This window comes from Lacerta agilis, chromosome 3, assembly GCF_009819535.1.
Source record: "Lacerta agilis isolate rLacAgi1 chromosome 3, rLacAgi1.pri, whole genome shotgun sequence".
In the NCBI taxonomy this organism is placed as follows: Eukaryota; Metazoa; Chordata; class Lepidosauria; order Squamata; family Lacertidae; genus Lacerta; species Lacerta agilis.
Window position 1 is genome coordinate 41,331,778 of NC_046314.1, and position 17,709 is coordinate 41,349,486.

Below are 17,709 nucleotides of genomic sequence, written 5' to 3' on the forward strand. Positions count from 1 at the left end.
TTTCCCCCAGAAATCCTTCCCTGTCATAGAACCTTTCTAGAGTGTCAAGGATTGACTTCCAAACATCTGGTGGTCATTGATATTTTTGTTAGAGAGACATTAATGCTTTTTTAACCTGAGTATATAGAGTATGAACCAGGATGCAATCCCTGGAGCTCTGGAGGGAACCCCACTTTCTCCTAAACAGTTTTCTGAGTAATTATGTTTGAATATTTTTAAACATATGTGAATCTCAAACCAATGTTTGATTGTTTGACAAATAAATATCAAGGCTTCTGACATGGAGTTCATAGCACCGTGAGTGCATGTTTATTGACATTGGAGGCTCCTCACTTCCATTTTGTTCAAAGGTTCTGAAGAAAAGTGAGTGCAAATAAATCATCATCATCATCATCATCATCATCATCATCCATGGTCATTTCGCTCTGTACATTCCATCCCCATACCTGTCAGTGAATGCATTAATGTACAGTGGTACCTTGACTTACGAGCGACTTGACTTCCATGTTTTTCGACTTCCGAATGACCTCCGGAAGCGAAAAAATGGCCGCCGCTTCCGAAATTTTCGACTTTCGAAGGGAAAGTGGCGGCACGATACCTCGATTTACGAAGTTTTGAATGCGTTTTTTCCGACATACGAATTTTTTCCCCGTTCCGAGATGGCGCCTTCGACTTACGAAGATTTTGACCTACGAGCGCGCCTTCAGAACGGATTAATTTTGTAAGTCGAGGTACCACTGTATTACTATAATGAACCTGCAGCATAATGTCTGAATCAAAAGCAGAGTTATCTTTTGGTATATTGCTCAACTCTTTCGTTTGTATAGCTATTTAGTAAAAAGAAGGCACTCATGAAGCCAGTGTCTCGGACTGGCCATCTCCTTATGTTAACTAACTTTGGATTCAAGCTACTGTATTCTGGTAAAAAATATGCAAGGTTCCTTATCAAAAGAGATACCCAGTTTTTCTTCAGAGGCCATACTGCAGTTTCAGTATCAAACATGGGGGTTAGTGCTAATAATTAGAATCAGAATTTCTTACCCATTTTCTTTAGACCTTTCTGCAAACAAGGACTTCCATCATTAATTAGAATAATGTAATCACTGGGCCTTGGCACTCAATAATGTCCAGAAACATTTGAATAATCAAAAATTGTTTGTCAGTTCTAAATATGGCTCTAGTTTTGAGCCCTAAAAATTCAGATGTCATGTTGTAAAATTGTGCTAATGCAAAATCTGATGATATTTGAAATTTTTGTGTTGTTTTTTGTTTTCACATTCTGAATTTGATTTGCATTAATTTTACATTAGTTTAAGATTAAAGGGCACTACTACAGGATATACCTATTTAACTATGAAAAAGAAAATGTTGTCCATTGTTTCATAGGTAAACAGAATTTTAGCAAGTCTGACTTTTCAAACTTTATAGCACTTTGCCAGAATCCCTGTTTATAGCCAGCAGTTAAAGTTACAGGTTTTACAATGTTGAAAAGCTGGCTATCCTGGCATAGAACTATACTTTAAACCTTGGGAAGGGAAACTGTGGCTCTCCAAATGTTGCTGGACTACAACTCCCATCATCAATGATCATTGGCCATGCTAATTGGGACTGATGGGAGTTGGAATAAAAAAACAACAACCTAGAGCCACAGGTTCCTTACTCCTAACTTAAGCAACAGTTTGAGCCATTTTGAATGATTTATTGTTCTGGGTTAGTACAACATAAATCATTTGGCTGAATCAAAAGCATTATTTCTGGTAGCAGCGCATAGGTTCAGAATAGTACATGATATTTCTTCCTGTACATAATAATTAATTGTACCAGCCACACCTAATGATGCTTACTGGTTTGATTCTTATTGATGTTATCCACCTTGGGGATTTGTAATGAAATGGAAAGGATGGTTTTAAAACCTCTCAATCAATAAGAAATTTGAAAAAAAAAAACCACTTCTGTAACTTACTGGTCTTTTCTGTGAATAAAATAAAAGCACCTGGATTTTTTGGTGTAGAAGAATTTAAAGTAGCATCCACTTAGTGACCTGGACATGCACATCAGCAGATAGTTTCCTGAACATGGTGAAACTGACTGCATCGAGCATTTCATAGGTGATAGCAGTAATATGTTAAATTGAAATCTGTTACTTTACGGATGTTGTTAGTGTTGTAGAGAAGCTTAAAAGACCCAGTTGAAAAATGAATGTGCAAGGCAGCTTTTAAAATTTAAATTGCAGACATGAGAAATGCAAAGATTACAGCATCATTTGTGTGAATGACCATAGAGGGTGACTGGCAATACATGTGGAACAATTGCTGTGAGAAGAGCTAAGCGGTGTAAGGGGACACAACAATTACATGGGGTCTAAAAACATCTGGCAACTATGATGTGTACATCTATCAGCACAGCAAATTTGCAATTAATTGTCCTAAAGATAGATGTTTGAGGAGGTGGCAAAAATTGGCCTGATATTCTGTGTCAAACATTTCTGCCAAGCTTCCTTTAATGCTAATAAATCATAAAATGTGGCCTAGACAAGCTTTTTCATATTTAAAATGCCTCCCCCCCTTTCTACTTGTATGGGGTATGCTGATTTAATTTCTGTATGATAATGTTGCAGTCTAGAAGTTGCTGTCGGTGACCCCACATACTTGTGGATCATGTGGTAGACAGCAGTACAGGCTTAACAGGAAAGTTAAGATTTGGAAAGGGTGGGATGGAAACATTTTTATTCAATATTCCCCCATCTCCACTGTTGACCTATATGCAGAACACAACATATTTTAAGTATCTGTGCTTTGTGGTTTCGTCAGAGTCTAACTACTCAGGAACAAACAAAGCATTTAGGATTATGTTTGGTTATTTCATACTCAGAGTAGATTGATTCAAATCAGTTGATGGTTATCTTAAGTCAATAAGCCTACTCTGAATATTATTTAGTTGGATACAAAACCAAGTTTGAGTCAGGAAAACATAATAATTTCAGGTACAAAGGCATTCCAGAATGCAATCTAATTCCCTCTCTGTGGCAAATGGGATCTTGGCAACTATGTTCCATAGATTACAGAATTATTGTTACCTAGAAGTGTCTTAGATAGCAAACCTAAGCCTGTTTCATTTTCCAGGCAGATGTTACAAGCAGGGCTTCCAGAAGGAACTGGCCAATGAAAACTCAATTACTGCCATGAGAACCCAAAATGCTTTTGAAGGAGCGGTGATACCACAGGTGTCTTCACCCTCTTTTGAACTCCTCCCTAACAAAGGGCAAAAATCTTAAACAGCGAGCTTGTCCAAAGACAGGAAGATTATATTCTAATAATTCTGTTAGCATGATTATCATAGCCGTAATTATTAGTTACTGGTGCGGCAGTGCAGGTGGGTCTGCAGTGCTGACCTGGCTTCCCAGCACTGTGAGCTACTACTGGTTACTGAGAGGTGGGAGGAAACTACATCAGGAGCATCAGATTGATTCCACCACTGCTTCTGCACCATGCTGAGCTCTCTGCTGCCTTGCAGTTCCTTCTTTCAGCTGTAGTGTGCAGTACTGGAAAGCTAGTTCAGCAATGCAGGCCTGCCTGTGCTGCCCACTGCAACAAGGATGATGGACCTAACACATATACAGTGGTACCTTGGTTTAAGAGCTGCCCAGTTTAAGAACTATTCGGTTTACGAACTCCGCAAAACTGGAAGTAGTGTCCCAGTTTGCGAACTTTACCTCAGTCTAAGAACGGAATCCGAACAGTGGAAGTGCACCGGCGGCGGGAGGCCTCATTAGGGAAAGTGTGCCTCGGTTTAAGAACGGTTTTGGTTTAAGGATGGACTTCCGGAACGGATTAAGTTTGTAAAGCGAGGTACCGCTGTATCTAGAAAATTTTGAATGGATTTAAAAAAAACCAAAATAACCCAACAGAGACTGGGTGAAATGTGGTTCAATACATACTCCAAAGTGAAAGCTTAGTCTGAAAAGCACAGCTTTTCACCTTTAGGCAAGGCTTATAGCTAAGATAACTACAAAAGCAAATATATTCTCTGAGCCTGTTCGTATTGCCCTGACAGATAGTAATTTGTATTTACCAGTTCAATATATTAAAATAAAATGCAACCATCTCCCTTTAAAAAAAAGAAGATTTTGAGCAGAAGATGTCCTTTAAGTAGGTGGAATATTGAAATGATGAAAAATGGTTTTTAAACTCTTCATAGAATAATCTAAAGGAGTTTTATCAGAAAGAGATAATCCACGCTCTATGCGCATATTTTAAGAGGAAACTTTTGGAGGAATATTCCAATAAATGGCAAAAAGTGGTATGCATTTATTCACTTCCATCGGAATAAGCTTTCTCAATTACCAGAATGAATATGCCCTCAGTTTCACTGTATCTTTCTCAGCCACTAAGTGTATTCCAAAGGTTATTGAAAGCATGTTAATTCAAGCTCTGAAATACACAAAAGCTCTAAAGATAGTCCCTCTTCATCATTCTGAAGTTCCCCAAAGACTTAGGCATTTTAAGGCAAAGAGACTCAATTTTATAAATGAGTCAAAAGGATGCAGAGCCAAAGCAAAGACCCCGAGCTAAAGCAGAGGGTGGGAAACCGTGGGGTGGGGTGGGGTGGGGTGTTGCCAGATGCGCCCCACTAGGAATTTCTATGCAGTCCTCGGTACTTTTTCCAGGCCACGCCCCACTTCCATAGTCACACTCCCTTTCCCCAGACCAGCCCTCCTTCAGAATTCTGGCCTGGCTGGCATTATGTCCTTAAGTTGTGAATGTGAGTCTTGCTTGCCTTGATGGAGGATGCTGAACAGTGTGTGTGTGTGTGTGTGCGTGTAAACCTCTAACTTTTGCATGGGTGGAATGTAGAAAGAATCATATCTGTTCCCTCCGGCCCCCACCCCCCCATTGGTTTCAAGAAAGTTGTCCTCAAGGGAATGTGGTCTTTAGATTGAAAATGGCTCCTCATCTCTGCCTAGAGGTCTTTCTGTTTTAATGTGTTACAGTGGCAATCACTCAGTTTAGGTAAATGACACAAGTTAGCAATCCACAGTAACAACGATTTTGTAGCTACAGTATCTAGAATGCTGGCACGCTCTTCTCAATATGGTGCTATGAAGGTTTCAGGTTGCAAAATGATTGCCTTTAATCTTTAATATAGTTAAGCAGCAGGAGGTAAATAGACATTTGAACATAGCTTTGCTTTTTATAAGTGGCATTTAATATGTTCAGAATCTCCTAGACAACGTCTCTTCTGTCCGATGCTTTTGGCTTTTAGGGTTTTAATTTGTACTGTATGCTAGTGAAATAATGGAAAGTTCAGAAGATTTCCTTAGGGGGAAACATGGTGTCTTGAGCTAGACCATCTGCTTACAAAATGCAAAGATAATTAATGGACACATTTCACCAGGAACTTCTCTCATGAAAGTCCCATTGAAATGAATGGGAGGTGTGTATGAAGCAGCATCTCTTCTGCAAGTGCTTGCTCAGAAAGTGTTCTCACTGAATTGTGGCCAATAACAGATCTTTATGAAAGAGAAGTATGACTTAAACAATGAAAATAAATGTTATTTCCCCCTTCACATTTGCTATACAGCTGCCCCTGGCAAACTGCTTTAACAATTACTTCCTCTGCTCTGGGAAACCTGGGAACTGTAGTTCTGTGAAGGCAACTTGGGAATGCTGGGAATTCTTAGCATCCTCACTAAACTCCCATTTTCAGAATTGGAGCTCTTATACACATTTGCATTGTAGATACGACAGGTGATTTAGAACTTCCCCTATGCTGCTTGAAAAACAACCTGGGATAGTATTACAGAGATTTGATCACCTTGTGAAATGAATACTATGTTCTGAAATGTCTACTTCTAACCACGGCATTTTATATTATTCCATGTTTACTGTGGCCATACAAAAATGCAGTTCTGCAGGCCAGAACTGGTAGGTAGAACAGAGCCGGCCCAGCCATTAGGCACGGTGAGGCCACTGTCTCAGGCCACTTCATTTGTTATTCTTTGACCCTGACCTGTGGCTTACTCCTTACACCTGCCTCCTAGCTTGTCCTTTGGTTCTGGCTTCTTTGCATGGCCTCACAATGAGTGTGTCCTATAGTACCTGGCTCACCTAAGTCAAAAGTACCACTCATACCTTTAGTATGTACCTTTAGACTCATGCCCTTTAAAACATTGCTCTTTTTATTTGAAAAAAAAGCAGGATGAATTTCTAGCCTTACTATTCAGCTGTAAGGCTCCCAAGGAGAAAACTTTTGTTAAATTACTGGTTCCTTCTGAACTGAATGCCCATGGGCTCTTGAAAACAGTGTGTATCTATTTTTTTGTTCCTTTGTTTCTTCATTAAAAGAATCAAGGTCTCTTGCCCCTGAAATGAAAAAGGGGGGAAAAAACCCCACAACACTATCAGAGTCTTTCTCTGCACACCAGTCATGTGCTGATGGAGAACTTTAGCTATCATGCTGTGTCATTCTGAACTAATCCTCCTTGCTAAGAAAACTTTGATAGATTTCAGTTTCCTTTTATTTCCCACCCAATAGTGATCATTGTGGCGCAAAATAATTTTGGAGGTTCTCGGGTAAGAAAAAAAGTGCTATTAAAGTAAGCTTTATTGATCTCTGTTGCAGGAGGTCTTATCACAGCTGACACCATCTGCGACTGCAAAAATGGCTTTTAACCAACCATAGAATAGTTAGTGCATTTAAGTGAAGATGGGCTTTTTCCTCCTTTTAAAGAATCAGATACAACAAACCTATCCTGGTGTGAAATTATAGATTCAAATGACTTGATATTTATTTCTTTAAAGTTCATCCATTATTGTATTCATTTTCTCTCTCATCTAATTTTGATTTCTGAGGCTTCTTTAAAAAAAGAAAAGAAAAGAAAAAGAGGATGGGAAGAACTTAAAGTTAATTCCAGCTTATTGCAAACACATGGGATGCCTTTGTTAGGACGAGGAGGGTGAGCATATGGGAATTCTTCAAGGCTGCACTATACCATATGGCACATTATGTCTTGTGCACTGCATTATTCTTCAATATTCTCCACCTAAATGGAGTACTAAATTTGCAATAAAGACATCTTTGCTCTTTCAGTTCCTCAAGAAGTTGTCTTGCCTTAACTCTGATATGCATTCAGGCTTGTGTTAAAGGGACTGCTATGGAACACTGGCATGCTCTAGGCACTATGCAGAGCATAGGTGATGTGACACGCTTCCATTTGGGAAGTGACTTCTGTCAGACAAGGTTCACAGATCTTTTGGGCCCTGTGCGCACATAGAGAAACTGTTGCGGGCACCACACACGCTTCGCAATGAAGTACACACTGCAACCTGTTCCACGGGCTACAGCTGAATACTGCTTTCACTTTGAAGTTCATCTGGAGGGGACAGTGGGAAGAGGACACTGGGGGCGGCAGGGAGGCCTCTGTATTCTCATGTGTGCCTGTTGATGCCATGTCAGTGACACCTGCTGTAGGCCACTGGCCTGTGAAATGCAGTTTAGAGTATTACTGATTCACTCAACCGCATTGCCATGACAAGTCATGTAACTTTTTCCCATTTTCCATGAACCAGAAGGCCGCAGATGTTGTCCGGCAGAACAAATCTCTAGGCAAGCTTAATGAGACAAATGACAAGTCATTATTGAGGACACTAAAGTTCCCCAATAAAGGTTGGGTTTCTGCTCAAAATCTATTAGGGCACTTTATGTCCTTCTCTTTCATAGCCTTCAAACCTTCCATAAAAATGTGTTTACTGCTGTTTCAGATGATGAAGTCAGATTTTAAGGTGTTAAATCCCCCCCAGAGCATTTTCCCTTTGTGTTTTTGTTTCATATTTTACTGCTTTGAATGCAAACACATTCAAAGTTTGCATGAAACTAAGTATGAGTTGTAACCAGAAGGCTTGTCTTAAAAGATGACGCAGCTTTACCTTCACTTAATGAAATAAGATGTTACTTTCTCAAAGATAGATGGCTTACATTAGAACCATAAAATCAATAGGAAAGTCATGAATCCCAGTCCTCTGAATCAAGGTAACTTTCTTTATGTTGAAACATCCCAGGGATTGTAAAAAGAGCCCTGTGGGGGTCAGTCCAAAAGCCTACATAATACAGCATCTGATGCCCACAGTAGCCAACAAACAGGACAAAAGCCTTCTCCCACTGTTGCTTTATTTATTTAATAAACTTATGCCTACCTTTTCAGAAATCTTCTTTACAAAGCAGCTTACACTGTGTTTAATTTTTTTAAACAAGCATTATGATACATAAAAATAAAAAGATAGATGGAGAGGAAACTTTTATTCCATAAATTAATCAAATGAATAAAACAGCAAAGCAACATTAAAACCCAGAGCCGCACAAAATCATTTTCTCCAGATATGTTACCCACTAAAAGCCACTGAAAGGAGCTGGGTCTTCCATGCCCTCTTAAACATTGCAAGTGATGAGGCCTGTCACATTCTGAAAGGGACAGAGTTCCACAAGAAAGGTGCCACAGTGGAGAAGACTTTATTACAGGTGGTCAGCAATCTTAACAGGTGGACACCTAAGTCAAGCTTCTGATGTTGATCTTGTGGAATGGGCAGGTTGACATGACTGCACACCATTCTTCAAGTAGCTTGGGCCAAAACAATCTAGGGCAGGGTGGTGTCCATATTCGGTAGGCTATCATAAAGAACTATAACTTCCAGAGTTCTCTGGGAAGAGAAATTCATTGTTAAACCACTCTAGGAACTGTAGTTCTGTGAGGGAATTGGGATTCTTCTGAGAACTCCCAGCATCCTTAATAAACTACAGTTCCCAGGATTCTTTGGAGGAAGCCACAACTGTTTAAAGTGATATGATGCTGCTTTCGATGTCTAGTGCAGATGGTGCCCATGTCTCAGCATCTAGCACCTCGCAGTTAGACAAATATCAATATTGTAAAGACATTTGTGATCATTTGCTAGGCCAAAATCCAATAACCCAGCTGAATTACAGTTATCTTTGACATAGTAAAGTCTTCAACAGCTTGCCCAGTTTTCAAGCATAAAGCCACTTGTGTGAAATTCAAACTGAAAATTCACTCCAACACAGAAAACGGCTTTCACATAAGCACTTCCACCTCTCATCAGCAAATACCTGTGGAGATATGACATCTAGCCCTGTGGAAGACAATGGAAGGACCTGGTTGGCTTAGCTGGTGCTGGTAACTTAATCAGTGAATTGATGCCAACATATTTCAGAGATAGGGTGGTGCTTGCTTCCATGCAAGAGACAAATAGTATGGACAATATAGGTATATTTTGCTCACTCAAAAGAGGCCGGCCGAAGAAGAGATCAATATGTATTCATAGAAGATGCTTGCCAATACAGCACTAGTTCTTCAAGGGATCCCAAGCAACCAGCTGCTGGGTGCTCTCAGAGTTGCTAATCTCAGTTTCAAATAAGCAGCCCCACCTCAGACACACACCCCTATGTTAAGGAAGAAGGAAAAGCATGTTGCTAAGCAACCACAGCACCCTGTTCTACTTACTCAGCACCTTGGCGAAATGGATGAGCTTAATATGGTGCACATTTTATGAAAATGCTATAGGTGGGAATAGAAATTCCCGTGGGACAGTGACTAATCTGGTGTGTCTGTGTGTCTGGAGCTTCCTTTTCTGTCCTGATAAGGCCACAGAAAATGAAGTGCAATATACACTGCCTAGCTGATTTTCAGTCATTTTGAATTTCAAGTCCCGAACCTCTTGGTTTACCTCATTATGAACTATTATTATTATTTTTTAAAGACTCATCGTGCTGGTATTTTCCATGTGAAATTGGCTGTTTAGTTGGGCACACAGCTATGGGAGCAAAATTTCCCATTTCTAATTGCACTGTGCACTCCAATTATGCTTATAATAGCGCATATATATATATATATATATATATATATATATATATATATATATATATTCATTTGAATGTGAAGTTTTCCCTTTGTGATGAAAACAGAAGCCTTTGGAAAACTAATGTGTTTATTTATGTAGATGCCAGGATGCATTTATGGAAAGTGCTTTAACTCCAGCGATGCCAAGGCACTCTGCCCGAATGAGCCTATAGCAGCCTGCGTTCTGGAGCTGCCATCTCCCAAACAAAATATGTCTCCTAAGAACAGTGAAAATGAAATAATGTTTCGCTAACCCCATGTGGAAGAGGGTGGGCAATAGCTCAAAAGAAAGATATTTTGGAATTTTATACAGTTCAAATAGTAAATGAACCTGACACTTCCCCAGAATCCCGCAGATAATGGCTCTTTAAGTACCTTCCTTATGAGGTCCTAGAGCAGCTCTTTCTCTTAATGTAATTTTCTTAAAAGCCATATTTCGAGCAGGAAAAATTATACTATTATTTCATTGTTATGACCATCAGCTTCAGGATAAGCTTTGCTGCCTCCCATAAAACTGCCTAGAATAAAGTATATTAACTCCTGGGGAAAGTGTAAATTTTCTTATAATTACAGATTGATTCTGGTGTTCTCACCTGCTCTAAGGCACTGGGAGACAGCAGGGGAAAAGAAGAGGATGGCGCAGCCAGCGGTGACTTTGCAACAGCGGAAAAGCAGGCAGCCACAACTCTCTTGGCGTTGTCGCCTTACTCCACAAGCAAGCTGTTGAACTGAAGGTACAAAGAGATTGCTCACCCCCAATTTCTTGAGGCTCACAAAAGATGATGCATCCTATGGTCTTGCCCCCAGTGTAACCCTGGAAGGGGCTAAGTACAATGCTAAGCAGCAGCATAGCTCCTGGTAGTAGTAAGAGTTATGCAATTCCACATTCGTAGTGGGACTGGTGCCAGAGTTCGTGTTGCTGGGCATCTGCTGTGGTCTGTACTGCCCATTTCCAGGGCCTCCTCTGCCCCTCATCCTCCTTGCTGTTGCTTCTTGTTCACCTGCCCTCTCCAAAAGAGCAGTAAGGAGGAGTAGTAGTAAGTTTTGCATGTGCTGGTGCTGAATGGACCCAGAGTGGGAGGCAAGCAAACAGGCAGTGCTGTCAAGTATCCCGTTTTCCCCGGGAATCTCCCTTATTTCAAGCAGTTTCCCGATGCTATCCCTTATTTTTTATATCCCTTTAATTTCCCGTTTTTTTCAAAGGAAGCAGCTCCTCTCCCTCCCCCTGCTGGCCAGGGACTGGGAAGACCTCGCCTCCTTGCAGCCTCAAAGCAAGCAGGAGCCATTTCCCGCGCTTACAGGCGTCATAGCCCACGGGCAGCGTTTCCAAAATACAGTAAGCCCACTTCGCGCGTTCACACCAGTGCCGCCCACTTTTGCTTCTGGCTCTGCCCACCACTGCCATGTGACTGTCCCCGGGAAAGGTGAGGCTGCAGATCCCTTATTTTCAAATCTGAAACTTGACAGCTATGCAAACAGGGCATGTCAATAGTAGGAAGGAAACGGGGCAAACTCAGGGAGATGGCTCTTGAGAGTATTTTGCTCAAGGATCCGCAAAAAACTGGAACCAGCAATATGCTCTAGCATGCATTCCCCAAATTCACACATTATGCAATCATTATATACTATGACGGGAAGGTAGCCAATCTAAGAGAAGGAAACTCTGATCCTAAACTTCTGCTGCTTTGTGGCTGTACTCATTCATGATAATTTGTAGACTTAGGCTGCATCCAGACAGCACTTTATCTTGTTTTCCTGATGTCTCTTTACCTGAGCATTTCTGTGTTTTATGTGGAGTCTTGCACAGTGTAAAAGCCACTTCCAGAAATCTAGTGAAAGGCTAGCATTCATTTCTGTTTTAATTATTTCCAGAAAAAAGTCCATTTGCAACCCCATTAACTTGGGAAATTGTAGAAATTTTGCATTGCAATTCCATGTGCTGAAACTTGGGACACTATTCTGGCACACAGTTACTTCCCACCATTTAAAATTTAGCATGACATGTTGGTATACGGATCAAAAAGCCACTGTTGCATAATGCAACACTTGCAACCAGCTAGGATTGCATGACAGAGCCAGTTGCATGAACTGGTACTGCCACAAGAGGATAGGTGTATTGCGATGAATTTTCATGAACATAAAATAAAAATAAAAATTGCAACCTGATTCAGAAAGGTGGCAAACTGAATTTAATGGAAAATGAGAAATGGAGAGAAACCAAAATGGGCAGATCCATCCATCCCTGATCTGATCATCCTGACAACCTGTGAAAGGACCCACGACCACCCTGTAATTTGGCAGCAGCTCCACTTGGAGGTGTCAATTCATACACAATCCACACTCCCACAAGCCGCAACGTGAAAGCCTAAGAGCACCGGAACCTCAACATTTAATTCATAACCTACCTCATCAATTTAAATACTGACTTTCCCTGCAGACTTTGCTACTGTGCAGCAACTTCCCGTGCAGAAAATGAGTTTTTGCCATTCTGAACAAGATTAGCGAATCTTAAATCAGATATGCTTGGCCTATAATGGACTTGGAAAGCTTATAAATACATTTTCATTGCAAACATTGCTGGGCTGACAAATGTCAGTTTTGCAGCAGGTTTGTAGGGAAATGAAGACTGTATCATACAAGGAGGGCTCTGCTGCTGGTATGATCAACTTTTAAAAGCAAGCCGAGACCACCTTATCTGAGCCCTTTTATTTATTTTCTGACTGGGCTCTCCCAATCTGTGATTCTCTTCTGGAATTCTTGGTTTGTACGTTATGAGTTGTAGCAAAGGTTGTGTTTTCCTGAGTATGTTGCAGGTTGGTTGGACTGCAGAAAGTGCTACAGATAGAGGGTGGTCTTTTCCTAAATCATATTGCATCCAGCAAATGTATACCTCTGACTGTCAAGGAAGTGAGACAAGCCCAAAGCAGTGCATTCTTGGGAAATATTGTAAACAAAAAATGTTGCCTTTCTTCTGTGTAGGAAGGCAACATAGTAAATTACAGTTACAGGTGGGTAGCCGTGTTGGTCTGCCATAGTCAAAACAAAACAAAAGATTAAAAAAAAAATCCTTCCAGTAGCACCTTAGAGATCAACTAAGTTTGTTCTTGGTATGAGCTTTCGTGTGCATGCACTTCTGAAGCTGCACGTTTCATTGCAATCCTGCAAATGTCTCAAAAGAAAGACTTCTATACCGAGTGTTGTAATAAAAGGGCTCTAGTGCCTAATCTAAAGCATCTTAGTGGCCAGTTCAGTTGAATGAATGAATGAATGAATGAATGAATAGAATTTGAAAATGTCAGCAACACCATTGGCCCAACTAGTATGTCTTTTTAATCTGGTCACAAGCATATTTCTAAAAAGGGGCACAAAGATTTCACTTACTCCCATGTGAGCTAAGGGCGCTTTCAGACGGTCACTATTTTCCGGTGTGATTCAGTCACCTGAAAACATTGTTTCATTACTAGGCTGAACAATTAGAGTCACCTAATTTTCTTTCTTTCTTTCTTTCTTTCTTTCTTTTTTGCAAAGCTGTTTGCCCTAATATGCTTTTTTGGTATGTTACTTTAGCTAATACATGAATTTTTGCACACATTACTTGACTGGAGAACTGCATTGCAAAATTCAGAGAAGTGTGAATTTCAAAGGATGGCTGTGTTTCAGTCTGCCTTTTGTTTGGAAAAGTGTGTATTACATATATGTGAACTGAGTTCAGTTTCTCCGCTATCCCCTGTCCCCTCCCCAGGACAAATAATAGTTCTTCTCATGTGCAAAGTCAGGCTGTAGTAATCTGTCAGCCTTATGACAAAAGAACTTGAAGGGAACTGAAGGAATATCTAATTTTAAAGTTGATAAATGTACGAGTTGATCAGGAAGGTACCTGGATATTTGAGGAGAACTGATAAGATGCATAGGAGTCTTCTGATTACACATAGATTTCATTTAAAACCTTGTTTGTTGCTGGGGCTGTTTACAAAACACAGCGGGATGCCAAGGAACAGCTTTCCAGTCTGAACAAATAGATCAAACAAGCCTAATAGTAAACAACATGCTGTGTGTGTGTGTGTGTGTGTGTGTGTATGCGCGCGCACACACACATTACTGACAATCTTAGAAGGATTACAGCAGGAAGTTTACATCACTAACCTTTTCAAACATTTATCTTGACAATACTCTTTTGGTCAAATTTTAGAGGGGGTGAGTGGCCCTACTTTGTAGAAAGACATTGCAGTATACTGATAAAAAATGTTATTATTGGAAGATAATGACCATTGTTGGCACCTCTTTATAACAACATAGAGGATTGCTTCAGGATAAATGAGCTCTGGTAAGGTCTGTTGAAATATTTGCTTTCCTCCTACCTAGCTGCTGGCATTTCTAACAATCTGTCCTGGGTTTCCTTTTTACTTTCTACAAAGTTCTTGTATTCATATACAAAGCCCTGAAAAAATTGGGCCTAGGATATAAGGAGCGCCTGAGGCCTTATATCTCAGCTCAGTTCCTGAGAACATCCAGAGGAGCACTGTTTGGTATCCTCCTGTGTTGCAGAGGTCCAACTGGCCTGAACTAGAAGACAGATATTTAGTGCTACTGCTCCCATGCTGGGGAACTCTCTTCCAGCAGAGATTCAACAGGCATCTTCGCCTTTGTCTCTCAGGTATCTCTGGAATACCTTTTTCCATTTGGTGGTTTGCATTTTCTTAATGCGAGTTAGCCATTTCTATGATTATTCAATGATGTGAACAGAAGTGACTCAGTTGGTGGAGCAGAGCTAAAGCAATGGCCTTCCTGCAATAGTATTGCTACTGCTTCCAGAAAGGGAAGATGCAGGAATGAGCTTAAGGCTGTGTATGGTTGCACCAGTGGGAGCACCACATTGGCTCTGCTATTGTGTCCAAGAGGCCCTGAAGTCCTTGCTGCCTCTCCCTTCTACCTAATGTCTCCAGGAGACAATTGCTGAAGCTCCATTCCACTAGGTTTGGTGAGTGATTCTCTGTCGTCTCTCAGGGAGCTTCCTGGCTGTCCCTTTTTTCAGGTGGGATTCAATCACATGCTGGCAAATTCAGGTTGTGAAACTCAAACTGAATTGGTGCTGCTATGCAACAAACCCACTACCCCCGCATTGCAAGCAGACTTTTTGTGATCAGAAAAGTGATGGGGAAATGCATTGGAAAGTGCAAGATAACAATCGCTTAGCACAACATCGTCTAACCTCTCCACAAAACAAATCAGAACAACATTGTCTAACCTCCCCACAAACTTTGTGGAAACAAATCATAATGAATGCTCAAGAAACAGCTCATCTGGAAGCAAACCTATCTTGTTCTGGAATCTGGAGGATTCTCCCATGTGCTATAGGATATACTGGGATGGTTTCTAAACCTCAGACTGAAAGATTTCTGAATCAAGCAGTAAAATATATTATTGAATAAGAGGCATTTCCATTAACAACTCTTTAGGAAACTAAAACTTAGTAGTAAAGATATATTGTTCAGTAGGTTTTAAATACTGTTTGGAATTGTTTTGAGGTGGTTTTTTAAAAAAACAATCATAAAGAGACGGTGCAAGTATTGGCTTCACAGCAATGCATATGCCAACTGTGTACCCATGCGGACATGAGTGAGCATTCAGAGCCACATGCCATCTCACAGTGGAAAGAAATGGAAAATTAAACCTCTAATTATTTCACTGGAAATTATAGGATTATATGCAACCACCCATAGCAGATAGCGGATAAAATGCCCAGCTTTGTTTAGTGTGCTTATAAAAGTGTGCCGGAAGAGTGAAAACTCAGGAGTTACTTTAATTGTGCACGTGTGTTTTTAAATAAACAAGACAATTACAGGAAACCATTTTCCTCCTGAGATAAACTGTCAGGTACACTTTGCGACCACAATTCCACAAACACCTGAAAGTTCCACTGAGCACAACAGTTTTTACTTCTGAATAGGACTCAGGTTACACTGTTAAAAGACAGATATCAACATGTGCTCAAGGAAAATGAGGTTCTTAAAATGATGACTAACAGTCTATGTCCTTTTAAATGTGTTTGGGAAAGGGGGGTTATTAGTTTGTTTTGTTCTTTTTCTTGTTTATATGATGTATCTTGTGGTTTTATTCTGTATTTTTGTGCTGTGAACTGCCATGAGATCTTTGTCTGAAGGGCAGTATACAAATTTAATTAATAACAATGATATCAGATGTATGGTTGATTTAGAAACCAGAAATACATTGCTCTCCTTTAGTCAGGATATTTGAGCCATCTTGGTCCAGCTGATAAGCAAATGAGACTGTATAGAACAGGAATGGTGAACTGGGGATAGTATATATGCACGTATGACTATGTATGTATGAATGTTTATTTTCCTCATTTTTTTATATAAATGAATCCACAAAACATCTTACAAAGCTACAGGTGTGCTTTTTGTAACTATCAGCTCAGAGCTTTGTATCGTTATACTACTAAAGACAGGACCGTTTAAACTTGTAATGCCCAAGATGGCTGGGATTGTTCTCCTCTTAAGATCTTGGGCCTCCAGAAGGGTGGAAGTGAGCTGTAGAAAGGGGAAGAAGCAGCTTCCTTAGTATGGGGATGAAGTCATTAAAGGAACAGACAGGAACCAAAAAGAAGGGGTGGAACAGGGAGAGAATGAGGAGTAGCAGAGCATAATTAGGGCCTGAGCGGTAGGTCCATCTTAGTTGGTCACAGGCTGTTCCTTTAACTTGATGTATAGAAAGATTAACAAGCTGAGTTATGCATATTGATCCACTTTGAAAAGCACAGGTGCAAGCTGTCTGTTTTTCTGATCAGTTGGCAAGCCTAGTTAGTTGGCTGTTGTGTGGCCCAATGTTTGGGATGTCCCATGGCATCTGCAGCCCTTGCTCTGCTCTGACATCATTGCCGGTATGTGTGGGTACCCTGTGTTGTTGCAAGGACGCTGTTACCACGATCTCAGACACTGCTGGCAGACAGCAAGTTGGCTATCCCTGCAATGGCCATAGAGTACAATTAGGCTCAGTTCCCTGAAGATCAGGACCTAATAATGTGAGCTACTGAATCATCTGGGTCAGGTTTTAAGTCCAATTATGCAAACATAACTGAAGAGTGAATTGCAAAGGAGTGTAGTTCATCAAGCATTTCCTGCATTCCAGAGCCTTAAGAGATGTCAGCAGTGAATTATTCTCCTGTTGAAATAAACAGAATAAGAGAAACCCAATTGACCTTTAATACTTTTGCTGCTCTCAGTTTCCCCGGTGGAAATCAATCCTAAGTGAAGCTGGTTCTAGATCAAGCAAATGACCTAAGCTTACCATTAGGAAGAGTGAGGAAGCAACATTAGAAAACAGGTACTGGGGGTGCCCCCTAAATTGTCCCACCATTACCTTGCTTCTGAGCTGGTATCCCAGCAGTGATAACAGCATTTGCTTACTGCTGTTCTGGGCTGCCCTGCCCCGACTCCCAGCATACAGTGGTACCTCGGGTTACAGACGCTTCAGGTTACAGACACTTCAGGTTACAGACTCCGCTAACCCAGAAATAGTACCTCGGGTTAAGAACTTTGCTTCAGGATGAGAACAGAAATTGGGCAGCAGTGGGAGGCCCCATTAGCTAAAGTGGTGCTTCAGGTTAAGAATGATTTCAGGTTAAGAACGGACCTCCAGAACGAATAAAATATGTAACCAGAGGTACCACTGTATTATGCACAGCACTGTTGTGAAAGGCCTTAATGAGGCAAGCAGGCAGAGAAGCATCCACTCTGTGTACACTTGCTTGATTCCCACTGCCATTGCAGGAGGAAGCAGAA

At 40.7% G+C, this 17,709-nt stretch overlaps 1 long non-coding RNA gene across 1 annotated transcript in view; it reads left to right on the forward strand.

Moving 5' to 3' along the window:
- Positions 1-17,709, forward strand: part of LOC117043595 — an 87,890-nt gene that overhangs the window by 13,644 nt on the left and 56,537 nt on the right. The window contains exon 2 of the long non-coding RNA XR_004426204.1: positions 10,481-10,641. This is a non-coding gene — a long non-coding RNA (uncharacterized LOC117043595). The remainder of the gene's footprint in view (positions 1-10,480; positions 10,642-17,709) is intronic.